The sequence below is a fragment of the Alligator mississippiensis genome, chromosome 5, assembly GCF_030867095.1.
Source record: "Alligator mississippiensis isolate rAllMis1 chromosome 5, rAllMis1, whole genome shotgun sequence".
NCBI lineage: Eukaryota > Metazoa > Chordata > Crocodylia > Alligatoridae > Alligator > Alligator mississippiensis.
In genome coordinates this window covers 117,647,877-117,659,993 of record NC_081828.1, presented here as the reverse complement: position 1 = coordinate 117,659,993, position 12,117 = coordinate 117,647,877, and positions in this window count along the sequence as shown.

Here is a 12,117-nt window from a genome sequence, read left to right as displayed (position 1 = left end):
ATGTGCATTAACTGTAACACATTAATTCACATATAGACACACCCCATGTTAACTAAAAAGTGATAATTAGCATGAAGTAAAGTCCTAATGAAGATGGGTGTAAATTTAATTTAAGTTAGCAGGTCAAGGTAAACCTAGACTCCCCCAAAGTTTTTACCTTAACCTGTTAACACGTTTGAAAAGTACAAGGTGCCTTGTCTTCACTAGGCTCTTGAATTAGCTAACATATGATAAAACGATCAGGGTTCATGGACAGAAGTGATATCTTTTATTAGACCAACAAGATTTTTGCAAAAAAAAGTCTTTAATGGCAAGCTTTCAGGCACAAACACCCTTTATCAGGCATCAGAGAAAAGATTCTAAAAGTTCTCCTGGGTAGAAATGAAAGTTCATGTTTCATAGGATTTCACAAAGGAGTGAATAGATGGAAAAACCCTCTGGGCAGCAGTTCTTAGCTGGTAACGAGTCTCAGTTCTCCTGTGAGGCTGTGATGATGCAAATACAAACTTTCATTTCTACCCAGGAGAACTTTTACAATCTTTTCTCTGATGCCTGATGAAGGGTGTTTGTTCCTGAAAGCTTGCAATTAAAGAATTTTTTTTTGCAAAAATTTGTTGGTCTAATAAAAGATATCACTTCTGTCCATGAGCCCTGATTGCTTTTTTTTTCTAGACCAATATGGCTACAACCTGGACACCTAACATATGATAAAAACACACTTTTTCATAATGAAGATAAAATATTAAAACATGTTAGGTAGTGTATGTTACCTAAGATGTATTAAGTAATGCTTTTAAATCCTAGCTTAGATAAAGCAGTGGACATCCCTATTGAGGTTATACTCATTTAATATTTTTCCTGCTGCTTTAACAGTTTAGATTTAATTCATTTTTAAAACAAAACCTGAGAACTTAAAGAACATGACAGTATCTTCAGAAAGACATGGGCATGCTATGCTAGTCTTTACCAGCCCAACCTAAGTCTAAATGCATTTTCAGAAAAGGGTTATACAGATCCATTTGCTCTGGTGGGGGGCTGTCAATCAATTTAATAGTTTCTGGTTCAGAATTTATAAATAGTTGACAGTCATTATAGAGGAAAACACTGAATTTGATTCTTTGATTTATGTGCAAATCTCTGCTCATGGAAATAAAACAAAAAATGAACTCTGGCTAATGTGAGAAAATAATAATCCATTTGGCAAGATTTTAATGGTTTGGGAAGGAAAGGGTAACTATTGTAGTAGCGCAGCTGGAGGGGATGTTTGAATGTATAAATGTCAAAACAAAACATTTGGACTAGGGACAGAAATTACACATTGACCACTTTCAAAACGACAGAAACTGGTGTAAGATAAACCTGGATGGGTGTAGTATCAGACTTAACTAATTTAGGTTTAAGAAGTTTATTGAACTGCTGTCTCAGATCCCCTCCAGATTCAAGTTAACTCACAGTCCCCCAGCATCCCAGGATGCTTTGCACCTCTCCCACAAACCCTCACCTCTCACATTGTAGGTGGGCTAGACTTGACCTAAGCTGTGTGCTCCAGCTGAGCAGGGAGACATGCTCTAGTGCCTGCCAGCTTCTGACCTGAGCCACTTCAGGCATGGGGCTGCATTTCTGGGATCAAAAGTGAGCGTCTGTTGACTTGCTTATCAGTTCAATCTATGCATCTTAGACTAACCTGCAAAGAGTGAATCAATTCAGCCTCAGGCTTTATGACTGTCTGTACTTAGCCTTGTATAACAGTACATCAAATCTAGTACATAGTGATGCAGAAGCTTGTCACAGGGTGATACAATTAACTTTCATATTTCACTTGAAGTAGAATCTTAACTTCAGGTGTATGCATGAATAATGACCAATGAGTAATGGAAAAATGACTGCTTTGAACTTGTATCAAATTTGTATCATAAAATAAAAACAGTCTTCTATCTAGTGATTTGGAAAACTTTTATGAGTTTCTTCTCTGGCGCCTTCATATTGGATCCAAAGCATCCAACAAGAGAAACTAAACTGAAGTGACCAATTTTATACATGGATTTTAAACTTTTGAAAGAAAGTATTTTGCACGAATTAATGTTCGTAGCCACATCTTAATGAAGGATCAACTGCCGTCAACAACACAGGCAACTGCTAAAACACATTCTACAAATTATGTATAATAGACTGCACTTTGCTCTATGTTGCACTGGTGTAAATTAAAAGTAGCTAAATGCAGAATCTACTGTCTTGCTTCCAAAGCGGTTATGCTGATAGGCTGAAATTCACTCTTTTACAGAGGGCCAGAAAAGACATGCATAATACAAAAATCCTACTTAAGACTTCAAAATAATGGCAGGTCATTTCCTTTTTCAGTGTTTAGTATCTAAGACAATGAAGGATTTTGTTCTGATCTAGAGCTGTATGAATCTTAAGTGAATTTTAATTGGAGTTACTCTTGGTTTTCACTGGTGACAGTGAGATCAGATTCTAAGCCTGTAAATTTGAACAACAATTCAGAAAAGAACCAGTGACTGACTAATTATGTGAATGACTGAGCATGTCATTGTTTGCTTTTATGATCATTTCTATGCATGAGTGAATGACTGTGCAATTAAGTGTGCGAGACTGAGTGGGGTCTGTATTCCTGAATAATTTATACGTTTGTGTGGTCCTTCCATCATTTGATTAGACTCAAGTGCAAGTATTTGGACTAATGAAATATGTAAAATACAGCTAAACTTGATATATAGTTTGGAAACAAAAGTTTAAAATTTAGGACTGTGGGCCAGGGCTTGCTGTGAGTTACAATCATGTAACTGAAAGGTGTTATCAGTGGGGGAACCAGGGTTTCATTTGTTCCATTCAGTTTGTTATGTCAGTTACAATGCATTAAAAAGTGCAAAAAATCTTTCTCCCAAACTAGTCTAACTTGGCATTGCCTGAATTAGACTGGAACTTATGTGAACCTGAAAGTCAGGAGTCAATACCAAAGAAATGAAAGCAATGGCTGATTTAATCTTTTATTATACCTTTGTAACTGTGCAGAATGTGCTGTGGTCTTACATCAGTCTTTTTGTTTCCAAAGTACATAACATTTAGCAAAAATTAAAGTTGGCTTAGTTCTTATTCATTAATCTGAAGTTGATAAAAACTGTCCACATTCTATCTACATATAAACAATTTCTACTAAATGGTTTCATCTTCTCTTTAATTTCTCAAGTGGTCCTATACAAGTAAAAGAACAAAAATTAACAATGAACCTGTTAGAATCTATTCAAATTTGAGGACTAATAAATGGGCCTGTATAGGTATTGTACAGCTAAAACTGTACAATACTGTTTTTTTCTCACTATTGAATATATTTCACTTTTGTCCTGAACAGGCCTATTGGCCTTGTCTGCAGTATCCATTTCCTGGAAAAAAACTTCCCACTGTTGGTGCCAGTGGTATTAAAGGTGAGAACAACAGTATATACAATGCATTGGTGCCTGCCAGCTTTTTAAGAACCATGATGTCTCAACTTGTGTTAAGGAAGGCCTTTTATTGTTGTAATTCATTTTACATTCAGACACTGAGGATATAGGAAACATATGTATAGTAAATAATTTCCACCTATTTTCTTTTAAATTGAATATTCCAGAAGAGCATATTTACTGATCCTAAGCCAAAATCTGCCATCCCATCCACACTGCAAAATCTCAGAATTTTATAGTAAATTGAGCAACTGGCAACAGCCTTTTCTATGTACCTTGTAATGTGACAGCATTTTGCCATTCTCTGAAAATCAGAGATCTTCAGCTTTATATATCCTCCAGGTTTGGGATGGCAGACCTCCAAAAAAGGAAAGGACTTGGCAAGCAAAATGGGATTCAGCAAAAAGCGGATGTTCTTCATGTGCTACCATTTTCCAGTGGTATTTGGGATTGAATCTGTATGCCTTAAAGTGTGTTGTTAGCTTTGGAAGGAATTTTGGTACCTTCTTTGTATATATAGCTAGCATCTAAATATATGGGCAGATTTTAGCTCTGGCATATATATAAAATCCAGATCTAAATTCAAAATTTCTAGTTTATACTCTGATTAACATCTTTTAATTACGTGTCTTTTGGTGAAAAAAGAATGAGCTTTTATTCATGTTTAAAAACAAATGATTACTACTGCAGATAAACAAATTCCCTGTTTTTAAGGAAACAGGAATTATCAGTCTGTGTTACTGATTGGTCAACAAGAGGAAATGTTCTCATCTTTTTCTTTCAAATAAAGATGTGTGTGTTTCCATCTCATTCTAGTATTAGACAGATTGCGTCTGTTGAAGCACTGGATGTTGTTTTAATTGTTAATAGCTGAACTCAACATTCTTTTGAAAGACTACACTCTCAGCAATTTCCAAACCTGATAAAAAAGCTGGAAAACATTTGCCCTATTTCCAAATAATTGTTCTATAGTCTAGGCCACCTCAGTCTTATTCTGTGTTTCAACATTACTTGTCAATAGGGTAAAATGGATACAGAGAATGGAGAATAGAAGTGATTCTTTTGGTGACTTGTTAAGCAATCTTTGACAGCAGCACTTCCATTTGCCTTTATTTCCCCATCTTTAGTACAAATTCTTATGGATATGAAGATAGGATTAATGAATATATATAAAGTGCCTTGAGATCCTTGGAAAAAACCTTTAGAATTACAAAGTATCATTATTTAAGAGGTAACTAAAGCTACAGTAAATTGTCATTGTTATTGTAAAAAAAGAAGGATGTGTTTATAAAGTCCACTTGGTTACAGGCACCTATCTCAAACTTGAGATAGGCGCCTGTAACCAAAAGATGTTTGAATCAGTAGCAAATGGAATAGTAGGAGTTAAATCATGCCATATTTATTTTGGGTGGCCAAGTATGTCAAGATACCTGCCACAGCTGGCTCGATTAACATAGATTTTCAAATAAACAAATGTGCAATGTTAGATATGCCACATAGCAAGCATTCATGTTTAATTCTTGCAGATATTCAAAAGGGGAAAATTTGGCTATAAGTAAAGCTAGAAATGTATTATAGCTAATATGACTTAAATGTGCTACTATAAATTGCAGTCTATTTTTCAAAACAGACTCTTCCTATAAACAAAAATAAGATGTGAATAATTAATGTTGCTTTTGTTTTCCCTTAGAACTGTATTTACACAAAGCATGAATATGAATAGCAGAATTTAAGAAATAATTCTGACTGTGTGTGGGGAGTGGTAGACTATTCATCAGGACATAATAAGGAACAAATATTGCCATCTATCCTATGTAGCTCTTAAATTGTGTCTCAGAATTTAAACTAACTAGCATTCTTGTTGGGACTCTGAAAAGAGAAGTGTAAAGGGCCAGGAGACTTCTACTTTCTCACACTAGAAGTGGTATCACTAAAACATAGTTGAAATACTGGTGTGACTGCATCTAGTATAAAGAAGTCTTATATTGATAGTGCTCATGCAATAAAGAAATAGAACACATTTCAGTGCTATGCATCAATTACCTTCCATGTATGCTGTGCTGTGTTTTGCTCAGAAACCACGTGGAGGCAAGTCTGAAGGTAAATAGAGACTTTATTAAACTTGAAATTCAAGTTATAGATCAAGAACTTCTGCAGCTCAGTGATCCCTTCTAAACCACACAGAGGAGAAACACATAATTATCCTTGTGTACCCTAACCAGCATACAGAGCATGCCACATCATAAGTACCAAATTAACTTAATTATACTGAGTAAACTGAGAACTTTGGTTTTTTCCCCCTTTTTTTTAAACCCTAGGAAATCAAGTTAAAAAATAAGCAAGCAAAACCTTACCTTCATGCAGTGTTATAGTTACACAGTTAAAATTAAGAAGCCAGGAAATGCAAAAGTTAATGTTCCTATGTCAACTCTACCACACTGCATGAAGGCAGTCTCTTCTCTTCCTGTTTTTCCTTATTATATTTATTTAGATTTACAGGCAGCTATGTAAAACTCCAAATGCTTCTCAATTTTTAGAATAATATTTTAACATCTCTAACAAACTTACCAAATTTCCCTCAATTATTTTTAAATCTAAAATTAGATCCCTGCATTATAGCCACATAAGCTCAATAAATCACTTGCTATATTTGTATTGTTTAATGTGTACCATAAAATATACCAGGCATACAATGTGGCCAAATAAATGCTGCTACAGAACTTTAAAATCTGCATTTTGTAGTTGTTGACATCCTGTATTACTGAATTCCAGGCTGACTAGATATGGGATTTGTTTCAAATTTACCTGTTCTTAGTTAATAATTCCTAAAGTGAGCAACGCCCAGGAAGTTATCAATTAAGAAAGAATTCCAAGTACCTCTCTCATGTAGTTGCTTGCACATTTCTATATTTGCACACTATATTTGCACATTTGCACACTATATTTGCACATTTCTAAGAATTGCTGAAATACCTTTGTTAATTAGCATTTTTTCCTCCATTACACATAAATTGGATTTGGTAAACTATGGTCTGAACAAGTTTCCTTGGAAAAGAAGATATCAGCTGAAGTCTTAGAAATGTACTAGCCTCTGATTAATACAGTTAAAAGTTGCAGGACAATTCTTGAAACCAAAAGAATTAAAACAAGTCAGACTTAGATCTGTAATATAATAGACTCTGTCTAGTCTATCAGAAAGTTTGAAAAGAATCGGTTTCATCTGATATGATATTAATCAAAAGATCTTAACTTATTTTTTATTGGATAAACACTTGAATCAGAATTTACTTTTACACTTTGGCATTCAAGCCAGGATAGTAAGTTTTACTGCAAAGACGAATAGAAAGAGCAAATATACAAAGTACCCATTGTACTAAATGTCAAATTGATGCTAGTACTCATATCTATTTCTTGGTCCCTTTCACTGAAGGCATTTATAGAAGTTACATTTTTCAGCAATGAACTCTATAGCCATAATGTAACAAATGTTCATGGCTAAAGAGCACTTTTAAAATGGCTAATTATGTGAAAATGTAACCCTCGTCTTATCAAGTTTCAGACAGGGGTGTTCTAAGGCAGAGCACCTTAGGGAATTTATGTATAGGTTCCCTGCAAGGGTTAATTTTGGGCAATTTTGCCTTCATCCAATGTGGCTTTGTAGGCTGGACTGGTCCAGACATGGGCAAACACCAGCACAGCACCACCTGAGGGGCTGTCACAGCAAGGGAGGGAGCGGGGATGGGGGAAAGGAACCCCCGCCCCTGCTGTGCATGCCCCCCCACCAGCTACCCCTGCTGGGGTCTTGGGGTGAGCTGGGCTGGTCCTGCACAGTTGTGGGGGGGCTCCCTTCCCATGGCCCCACCCCGTGCATGAGCATCTTGACAGTAACTGCCTTGCCTGAAGCTGGGACAGGGAGAGGAGGGGAATGGAGCTCCTCTGTCTCATTGGCCTAGCTCGGCTCCCCACAGGACCCCAGAAGGGGTAGCTTGCCTGAGTCTCCATGACGGGGGGGCCTCTGTGCCTTCCCCCACTTGAGGCTCTTGACAAAGTCAGCCTTGTGGTTGCTATGTCCAGAGCTGAGGTCGGGGGGGGGGGGGGGGCTCCATCCCACTCCCTCTCTCCCCCCAGCCATAGCTAACAATTGCCAGCTAGTGGGGGGCAGCAGGGCTGGGGAGACGGACAGACAGCAGACTCCTAGGAGGCTGTTCTCTACTTGCTGGCCAGGCCTGGGGCAGGCAAATGCCTGTTGGCTTCATTGGCACTCTAACTCATGGAACTTTGTGTAAAGCACCATGAGTTAGAGCGCCTGCCCAACAGGCTGCCTGCACTTGGGTACATGCCATTAGGCTAAGTCAGTGTTATAAAGAATCACAGCATCCCCTGATCATACTGGTTACTGTTACACTTACGATTAAAACTGATTCGATCATATCAGTTTCTGTCAGAAGCCTTCATTAACTGACCCTGCAATAATTGTGTATAGAATTACTATTCTTTAAATTAATTTAAATTTCCAAATTTTGACCATATGTCTCTAGGACTTTTTGAATAATGATAAAAATGTGAATATGAGGGGTGAGTTTGCTTAGCTGCTCTTTATGGACTCAAGTCATTTTGCATAACCAATGCAGAGGTTATTGAAAAATATCAGCAAACAACCTGCACTTATAAATATCAATAAATATCTTAACATGACAATGCCCTCTTGTGGGAGGCAATACACAGTAAAAATAAAAAATGGAGGACACCAGAACTTTCTCTATGCAAGGAATTTTAAAACAATGGCATTTTCTTCTTATCATAAATGACTCAACTCAATTTACCTTCTATTTTACTTCCACTGTAAATAATTTTTAGTATCAAAAGCAAGAGTAGAACACATGCGAGTAAAAAGGAAAATATTGTAACAAAAATAAGTCCTTGAAATTAATAACATTTGAGATGTATGGGCCTGACGACATAAAGGTACGACACTGACCTAAAAGAGTTGAATGCTCTGGGTCCCAAAAGTTCAGAAGGGGAATTTAGGTTTGCAAATGGAAGTTGTTTTTAGTTTTCTGGCTACTTCCCCTGCAGAAATCCTGTTGAATTAAACAGGAGTTTCCACACTGGTTGGTTGCAACATTAGATATTTTGTTATTAGAAATTAGAGCCAAGGAGAGCCAGGGGGCACTGTGGACTGAAGCAGATGCAAGTCTAACAGACTCCTGCTATTTTGTGACATTCTTGGTCACTTTTAGTTGTTAAAATTCACCAACCTCTTACAGAAATTATAGTTCAGATTCCTATAGATCATTCTTTATGGCTGGAAAAAACTCTCACTCCCCTCAGTTTCAGGGGCCATCAAAAACCCATGAAGGAGCCCCTTGACTTCAAATTGGAGGCCTCTGAGGTAAGATCTGAGAAGCAGATCGGAGAGTTAGCTTCTCTGACACAGGACATAGCTAGAAAAATATCAAGCATTAAAAATGCAGTGAATAAGACTCAGGAATTTGTGGTGAATGTTCAGGCTTCACTGGATGCCCTGGTAAAGCAGATTCAGGGAGTGGAGGATAGAGTATCTCCTGTAAAGAACAAGCTTTGGAAACATCCAGGAGTTAGGTTCTCACAGCAAAAAGCTGCAAGCTCTGAGGCTAAATACAGATATTCAAGAAGCCAGAAGTAGAAGCAATCTAACTTTTGAGCTTTACTCTTAAGTGGCCAAGGTTAGGTTGGGAGTAAGCAAAACACACATTAGCTGTTGGCGGGGGAGGGCCCAGCAGGTAGAGGGTGCTCTCACACGCCTCCCAGTGTGCCCTGTGGACTCCCCAGGCTGCCAAAGACTCCTGAGCAGAGCCAAAAGTCCAAGCCACCCCTGACTGACTGGTGGGGACATCACAGTCATCCACCTGAACCTGATGTGGCAGTGGATCATCATGGCAATGATCCATCAACCATCTGTCGCATGCATGCCCACCTAGAGCACCCTGCACCTGCTAAGTATATGTGTTCATCCCAGATGCCTGGTTCTGTGTGTGATGCCTGTATTTTGCCCTTCCTCCACTGATGCTGGTGGTCCTAGCCCCGTACAGTGGCAGGCTATCTGGATTCATGAAGCTCTTGCCAAGTAGCTCATCACTTTTGTAGACTGGAAGCCATTCCCACATAAATAGGACTGGAGGTTTTCAAGTGCATCTGCCATGGCACTGGGCCTGGATGGCTTGTTCAAGTGCTATGGCAGTGCTGGTGCAAGCAGTCTCCAACCTGTCTGTTCCCACCCCCAACATCAAGGGTCCTATTTGGTCCTCATTTTGCTGGTGCCATCTACACCCATGTCTCCAGCTGACTATCTTGGATCCACATCTTGGGCTTCACAGCTGGGCATCCCACAGACAAATGCAGAGTCTGCAGACAAGGGAGACATCAAGGGACCTATAGAGAGTCCCCTGTCCAGACCCTTTCCTGTGCCCAGGGCCAGAAAGCTGCGCAGCCAAGTCAACCTGGCACTGCATTCTGCCAAAGAAACACCTGCAATCTGCCTCCCACCTGGGAAAACCCTGGGTTCCATTTCCCCACAGTGGGAGCCAGGAGGGCTGGGAACTCAAGTGTCTGGGCCAGGAGGGTTGAGCCTTCTCTGGTTCTCCAGGAAGAGAGGGAGTGGGGGGTTTACCTGCGGCAGCGCTAATACATAGGTGCTCTACCAAATGGTGCCCAGAGATGCCCCAGCAGAAACCCACAGTTCTGACTGTTGGTTACACCTCAACTGAAAAAAGCTTTCAGTGTATTTTTGGATCTGTTTGGTTGCTGTTTTGCATAAAGTGTGTCCACATCACCATTCTGGCTTCTCTCAGGAAAGCAACAAAACTTTAAGGGATGGAGTGGCCAGCTGTCAATTAACCAGATTTATGGTCTCACTCAATGTAATACAGACTGATAAGCCCCCAACAACAGTAGGGGGTAATGACCCTGGCACCTCAGCTTTATTCCAGGCCAGTGGCACGGGGGTTAGAGGAGTTCCTGTTTGAGAGTTACGAGGTCAGAGTGGGGAGCATCAATAAATCAGTATCATCAGTCATTCACATGGACAATTGTTGAGCCAAGAGCACACTGAATATCAGAGTAGGCAACCACATGTTACCCCGTGAGCATACCCCAACCTACCAAGGAGTCAAATTACACCATTCCCTCACCAATAAATATTACATTCATAAGGTTGACAGTAAAGTCTTTGTGCGGGTTTAGCCAGCACAACATGGTGTACCAACTTCAAAGTGCTCAGAACCACCGCACTTGCAATGGTATATATCCCAGCAGATTACTGTGCTTCTGTATGGTCCAGAAGTTATCACACTAAATAGCTTGACACTACACTTAACAGTGCACAGAGACTCATAAGAGTCTGCACAATTTCAATATACACAGATGTATTCCCTGTATATAGAGCATTAGACCAAGTGATGTAAGAAGACAGACCCTTACTGCTCCCTTGCTGCCAGGTTTCTGGGCCCATGGACAGCCTAGCAGGCTGGGCACTGAGGCCTTGTGAGTTGCACTAAATTTAGGTAAGGGATGGGGTGAATTAAAATGTAATTATCGTTCAGAGCAATCTGATCTGAAATCTTTTCCCACAGCATTGTATACTGACGCCAAAATAGTCCCCCATTGGGCACAACCTTGACAAAGAAGTGTGCGTCAAGCTGAACAGACTTAAGATCTGGATACAGATGATTCAAAACAATAGTGTACAAGGTGAACATTTTGGACAACCCCCCTCTGTGAATACAGTGTCCAGCAATAGCACAGCACTTAATCAAAAGCTGCAGTCTTTACAAATGCCTAAATGGGGGTAGATGGAATCTGCACACTGAGCAATAATACCACACAGTGGCTCGTAGCCGGCTGGAGGAAACAAAGGCCGGGGTGGGGGGTTGATAATCACTGGGGGCAGGACCGGCCTGGCACTCAGGCAGGCCAGATGAGCTCTGGATGAGGCTAGAGCTCTGCCCTGTGAAGGGGATGAGCAGGGTTCTGCAAAACCCCATGGGTTGCTGGATGAATGTGACTTACCATGAGTTACATTGGGATCTGGTACAAATGTTCCTTATGGCGCTCTAACCTACAGCGCTGAAGTCTGATAGCACATCGATTCAGGGTTACCTTAGAGCAGGACATGCCATTTTTACAGTACTCTATGTACCCTAACCATCTGTTCAGTTACAGCTGTAGAGTGCTTGCCATGTGCTTATCATGCAATAAGTGGAACTTCTATACCTGGCCTCCAAGTCAAAGTGCTGGATTTAGAAGGCAAATCCAGGGGATAGAACATCTGCATTGTTGAAGGGCCCAAGGGGTCCAAAAAAGGTATTCCCATTGAGTTTGTAACAAAATTACTTGTCAGCATTTTAAAACTCTCCTGTAGACCAACACAGCTAAAACCTGTATCCTTAAAACTCTCCTCAGACACTGATTTGGAGATAGAGAGGGCCCACATGTCTCACTGGAGGCAACTTGATCTAGGAGTAAAGCCTGGGGCTTTATAGCCAAGTCTGCAAATTTTCCATCGAAGACAGAGTGCCAGAGAACTAGGAAGGCTGACATGGGGTGAGCCTGTATAATGCTGTTTCCTGATTGTCCCATGAGGTGGCTAAGAAACAGGCTCTGTTTAAATCAGCAAAACTAT